The 5692-nt window shown below is 38.9% G+C and overlaps 1 pseudogene; it reads right to left on the bottom strand.

Moving 5' to 3' along the window:
* Positions 1–1941: 1941 nt before the first annotated feature.
* The window catches only part of LOC109373866 (E3 ubiquitin-protein ligase KCMF1 pseudogene), a 55912-nt pseudogene continuing 52161 nt past the window's right edge, over positions 1942–5692 (bottom strand).

Raw genomic sequence — 5692 nt, 5'->3', positions numbered from 1 at the left:
CAACCACTATAATTGTCAAGATGAATTACGTTATGCTGCAGTACATAACCCAGAATTTCAGTGGCTTCTCCTAATAAGTGTATTCCTCCCCCAACATTTCATGTCAATTATGGTCAATTATCTGGGGGCTCTGTTCTATATGGTTATTCGTCCAACATCCAATTTGACAGAGCAAAATTGCCAGACCCTATGTAGAGAAAAAAGTGTCTTGGAGGGTCTCACACCAGCCATTAAATCCTTCATCCCAAAAATATGTGTCACTTCTACTCACAACCCATTGGCTAGAACTTATCATATGGTCCACACAAAGCAAGAAAGGGCTATAAGGAGAGAGGAAACATACATTGGTGAGCTTCAGTAATCACTACCCATGGCCACTTTGGAGAACAACTTTACAACGTGCTTGAAAAATAAAGGCCATTTCAAAAGTCCATAGATTTTGACCTGATAATTATACTTCTAGGAACCTAGTCTAAGGAAATATCCCTAAGTCTCAAATAAATGGGTAGAAATTTTCACGCCTGGACATAACACTAACCAAAATTGAGAGAACTATTCCTTGTCCCTTCCTGAGGCTGCTAAATGTCCCCGATTACCGCCCATCCCCACAAAAAAACAAGTAATAAGTAAGCTGTAAACAAAAGAGCAAGCAAGCCCAAATGCAAATACAGCAGCTCTTTTTTAAGGACGGGGGCATTGATCAGCTTACACACTCCAGTTGTGAAATTCAGTTGAAAATCTTCTGAAATAAAGTAATATATGATGTTTACATTAATGGTATCACCTCCAGCTCTGGGCTAGGTGCTTTGTCATAATTTTTACACAGGTTCATTTTAATTTCAGTAGCAACAAATGGCTTCATTTAGCCAGGTCTTCATGAACAATGGAAAGTAGATTACAGAGGATGAAAAGATATTAAAGACAAAAAAAAGAGCCTAATCTCGCTGCATTAATAGGAATACAGATACATATATATTTATATATATAAATATGTATGTATGTATGTATGTATATGTATATATGTATGTGCATCTTCAACATCCCTTTTCTCCTCCTCTCCCACCACCATGGCTCTCAGCATGCTTCCTGAGTCACCGTCCCTGTAGCATCCTATGGTCCAGACTTCCCCAATACTCAGCTTCTCAAAACTTCCTTGTCCTGAGCCTGAACTGATCAACTAGGAAAAATGGAGTAAAATTATCATCAGCTCCTGATTTCTTACTCGTAAGTGATCCACCCAGATCATCTGTGGTGATCAAAGCCTTTCAATAATGGCTAAATATTGAAAAAGTGGACTGAAAAACCACGCAGACCAGCTTCAGCTCTCCTATTCTTGGGTCATCAATGCTACAGGGCCATGGGGAGAGTGGCATCCCCCAACCCCGCCCTTCTAATACAATGCTCTCAGAACATTAGCCTATCAATTTGCTCTGTGTGACCGATCAGCTGGAATTTTTATTTGCCACAATCCCTGGCACTACATTATCCATGCAAATGTCACCTGCTTACCTGACCAGCTTTGCCTGGTACCACTCCCTACTTTAGTTTCTGAATCCCTGCCCTACTTTTCCTTCTTTTTTTAAGGTAAACCATCCAATCACTTTTTACTTATTCATATTCTTAAATACACACAGCAGCTTCATCAGAGATTTCCATTTTCCTCTTCAGTTTGAATGTGGAATATTAGCAGAGCCTTTTGCATGTCAAGGTACAGGAAGCAGAGATCACCCCTGCACTGCTACCTACATTTACCAGCTGGAAGTAAAAATTAGTTAAGGGAAATGATTATCATATATATTTTCTCTCTTCCTTTTAAATGTACACAATGTAACAAGAGTGACAGACCTGAAATTACAATCAGCAAATAAAGCCAAGATGGTTGTTGTCCACTTTCATTGGCGAATACAGCACAGAGGACATTGTGTGCAAATTGGGATGCCATCAAAGAGGAGGTGGTGCAGGCTCATTTCCTTTATTACTCTGTTTTAAATTTAGGTTTTCCAAAGCAACATCTAAAGGCATAATATCTTCACAGCTCATAGCACCAAAATCTGCCGCCTCCACCCGCCCCCACCCGCGTTTGATGAAGTGGACAGGAGGAGCTCTCGGACAAAGAGACTGCAGATTGCACACTCACTTTCCACAGACTGTTTCTCTGTTTCAGACATTTTAGCATCATTCAACCTTATTAAAAGAAATTGGGAGTTCTGGATAGTTTGCTGACAGTTTTCTGTGTTAGTTGTTGCTGTGGATTGTGTGACTAAATTGGTGACACCGCTTGTGTTAGTTCGCCAGCTTGCGTGTCGTGCAGTCTCCTTGCTGCATTGCAGTGATCCCCGCGCGTGCTGCGGTTCCAGTTGTGGTAAGTGAGAAGCGGAAGGGTCAGATGATTAAGCTGCTCTCCTGCAGAACGTCTCACTCCTGGTAACTGAGAGAAAGGCTCAGCTATAGGATCCATGGCTTCCCTATTGCTTGGAGAATAAGAACTCTGAGAAGAAAGTCCACCAGTAAAACTGCTAGTAAAGCCTGTGTTTGATCTACAAGCACCAGGACCCTCCTAAATCCCTGCCAGGGTTAAACATTCTAGGTACACGTCGAATGCCACTGGATTCATCTAAATCTCTAGGGGCTCTGTGTTCAAGCATAAGATGAGCTGCAAAGTCACCCGTGACGTGATTAGGGTCACATCCAGGTTAAGTGCTGCGCACATTGGACAAATCACTTCTGTTGATGTTTCTGCATGTTCAAAAGTAACATGTTCCTGAAGACANATGGCTCAGCTAAAAAAAAAAAAAAAAAAAAGAAGAGAATATCTATAATCTGAACCAAGGAACATATTCTTAGTGTATTTTTTCCATAAAGCTCTGTCATTTTGCATTTTTGAGGTCACATGCTCTTGAATAACAGGTTCAATGTTCTTAACTACAGTTTTAGCACAATAAAAATATCAGTTCCTTACATGAGATGAATTAATATCTATAGAGGACAATTTTAACAATCATCACCAGGGCAAGCTTATGCTAGCGAATGCTAAGAAGTGATAGTGAGTTAAGTTTACAGAGGCCTAATAGCACAGAGATCAAATATCAATCATAAAGTGACATAATATTCAAGTAGGAGTAGAATGAACCAGGGACATAGAAAAACTTTAGCATCTTCTTTTGCTTACAAATCAGAGTTCTGACATTATCCCCTCCAAGGGAAGCACTTTGACAAGTCCAACACTGATATAAAGGCTTTTATTTTGGTTTTTCTACTTGTTGCAACTAATTGCTCTAGAATACCTCTATCATTTTCTTGCATGTTATTGGATGGCCCTTTGAGAGGGACCCAGCTACACACACTCCATGAAACAAATATAGGAGAAGTCATAAGGATAAATAGGAAATTAAGAGAAAAATTTTAGAGATACTTTTATAAAATAAGGGTCCCCAAAATAATACTATTACTAAAATAACATTAGCGGTAATGACAGCAGTTAACAGCAGTAGCAATAGTAATATTCCTTAAAGTCTTTCCTTAAGTACCTTTTTTTCCAGTGAAGTATAGGTTTGGGTAGCAGGAATTACATATGAACTAAAGAAAACAATCTTACTACAAGAGACATAATAACCATCCTACCCTCCAAAAAAGTAATTCAGGTTCAAAATTAAAAGATGAGCAAAATATAAAATATAAAATATGAATACAAACAAATAGAAAGCAAAGCTTCTGGATTAGTACCCAAAAGGTGGACTATAACCCAAAAGTATAAACACAACAAATATGAGGTGTCACAATTAAGTTTATGAACTCATCCTAGAAAAAGTGCTACATACTTCATTGCTGAATATCATTATGGTCACCTTCGAAGTACTCCCCTTGGGAAGCTATGCACCAATGCCAGCACCTAGTCCACCCTTCAAAGCAATTTTGGAACTCTTTCTGGAATGGCCATCAGAGCTGTTGTTGTATTACCCTTGATGTCTGAATGTCATGAAAATGTCTTCCTTTCAATATTTCCTTTATATTTGGGTAAAGAAAGAAGTCACTGGGGGCCAGATCAGGTGAGTAGGGAGGGTGTTCCAATACAGTTATTTGTTTACTGGCTAAAAGCTCTCTCACAGATACTGCCGTGTCAGCTGGTATATTGTTGTGATGCAAGAGCCATGAATTGTTGGAAAAAAGTTCACATCGTTTTCATCTAACTTTTTCACACAGCCTTTTCAGCACTGCCAAATAGTAAATTTGGTTAACTGTTTGTCCAGTTGGTACAAATTCATAATGAATAATCCCTGTGCTATCAAAAAAGTTTAGCAACATCATTTTGACCCTCGATTTAGATTGACGGAACTTTTTTGGTCATGGAGAATTGGCTGACTTCCATTGTGCACTTTGACGCTTTGTTTCAGGGTCATATTGGTACACTCATGTTTCATCACCAGTGATAACACGGCCCAAAACATCGTCTTGCCTCTTCAAAAGGTCTTAGCAAACTTTGACTCTCCTTTGCTTTTGCTCATCAGTGAGCTCTTTCAGGAATATTTTTGCACACGCCTTTCTCATGCCAAGATTTTCAGTTAAGATTTTCCTGTTTCTCTATCAATGTTTACTTGGTCTGCTATGCTTCTCACAGTCAGCCAATGATTTTGACGCACAATTCAATGAATTTTTGCAATGTTTTCATCAGTTCTGCTCGTTACCGGCTGCCCTGACCTTTCTATATCAGTGATGCCTTCTCTCCCCTCAGAAAAATGTTTAATCCATTTGTACACTGCCGTTTTCTTCATGGCATTATTGCCATAAACCTGGACTAACATGTCCAAGCTTTCACTTCCACTCTAGCCAAGTTTAACAAGAAATTTAATGTTTGTTTGTTGCTCTAATTTAAGCTCAGACATTCTCGTGACGGCTCACAAAAACACTCAACAATGAATGCCACTCAGCAAGGCACCACCACACATAGACACAAACACAGCTGTGAGACACTGATATGCCAAGGTTATGAAAACTTACCAAGCTGTTTGTACAGTGCTGCCAATGTAAGTGCACAGTGGCAAGTTCATGAACTTAATTGTCAGAACTTGTACACTGCTGGTAGAAGGATATACATTAATACCATGCATAAAGAGGGTATCTGATAATACCAGCCCAAGTTGTAAACACATATACTCTTTGAGCCACCAGTTCCACTTCTGGAAATTTATCCTACAGATACACTTGCACATGTCTGAAATCATCCAAAATAAAGTTTATCCATTGCATCATTGCTGTAATGGCTGAAGATTAAGAACAATCTGTTCAACAACAGAAGAATGGTTAATTTAGGGTAATTCGTACGAGGCAGTACCCTACAGCTAACCAAGTATGACAAAGCTTTCTATATATTTATAAGGAAGAGCTCCAAAATATAAACTAGGTTGAAAAGAAAGGTGCAGAGAGGCTTTTAGAGTATTTCACATTTTGTGTAAAAAGTAAAACTATAAACTTTTTAAAGAAAAAAATACAATAAAAAATTCTTTATGAACACCTAAGAAACAACCGTCAGTGTTGGGCATTTTGGTGAATCAAGCAGATGGAGATAAGGTTGGACTGGAGTCTATGCAGATTACATTTTAATCACAACTTAAAACCTAGTTGTAAAATTATATTTTTTTAAATGTTGCTAGTTGTCACGTCCAGCGTGGCAAGGGCAAATGGGACACGAGAGGGG

The sequence above is a fragment of the Hipposideros armiger genome, unplaced genomic scaffold, assembly GCF_001890085.2.
Source record: "Hipposideros armiger isolate ML-2016 unplaced genomic scaffold, ASM189008v1 scaffold_748, whole genome shotgun sequence".
NCBI lineage: Eukaryota > Metazoa > Chordata > Mammalia > Chiroptera > Hipposideridae > Hipposideros > Hipposideros armiger.
Note: the sequence above shows the minus strand (reverse complement) of the source record. Positions and strands in the feature narration are given on the sequence as shown.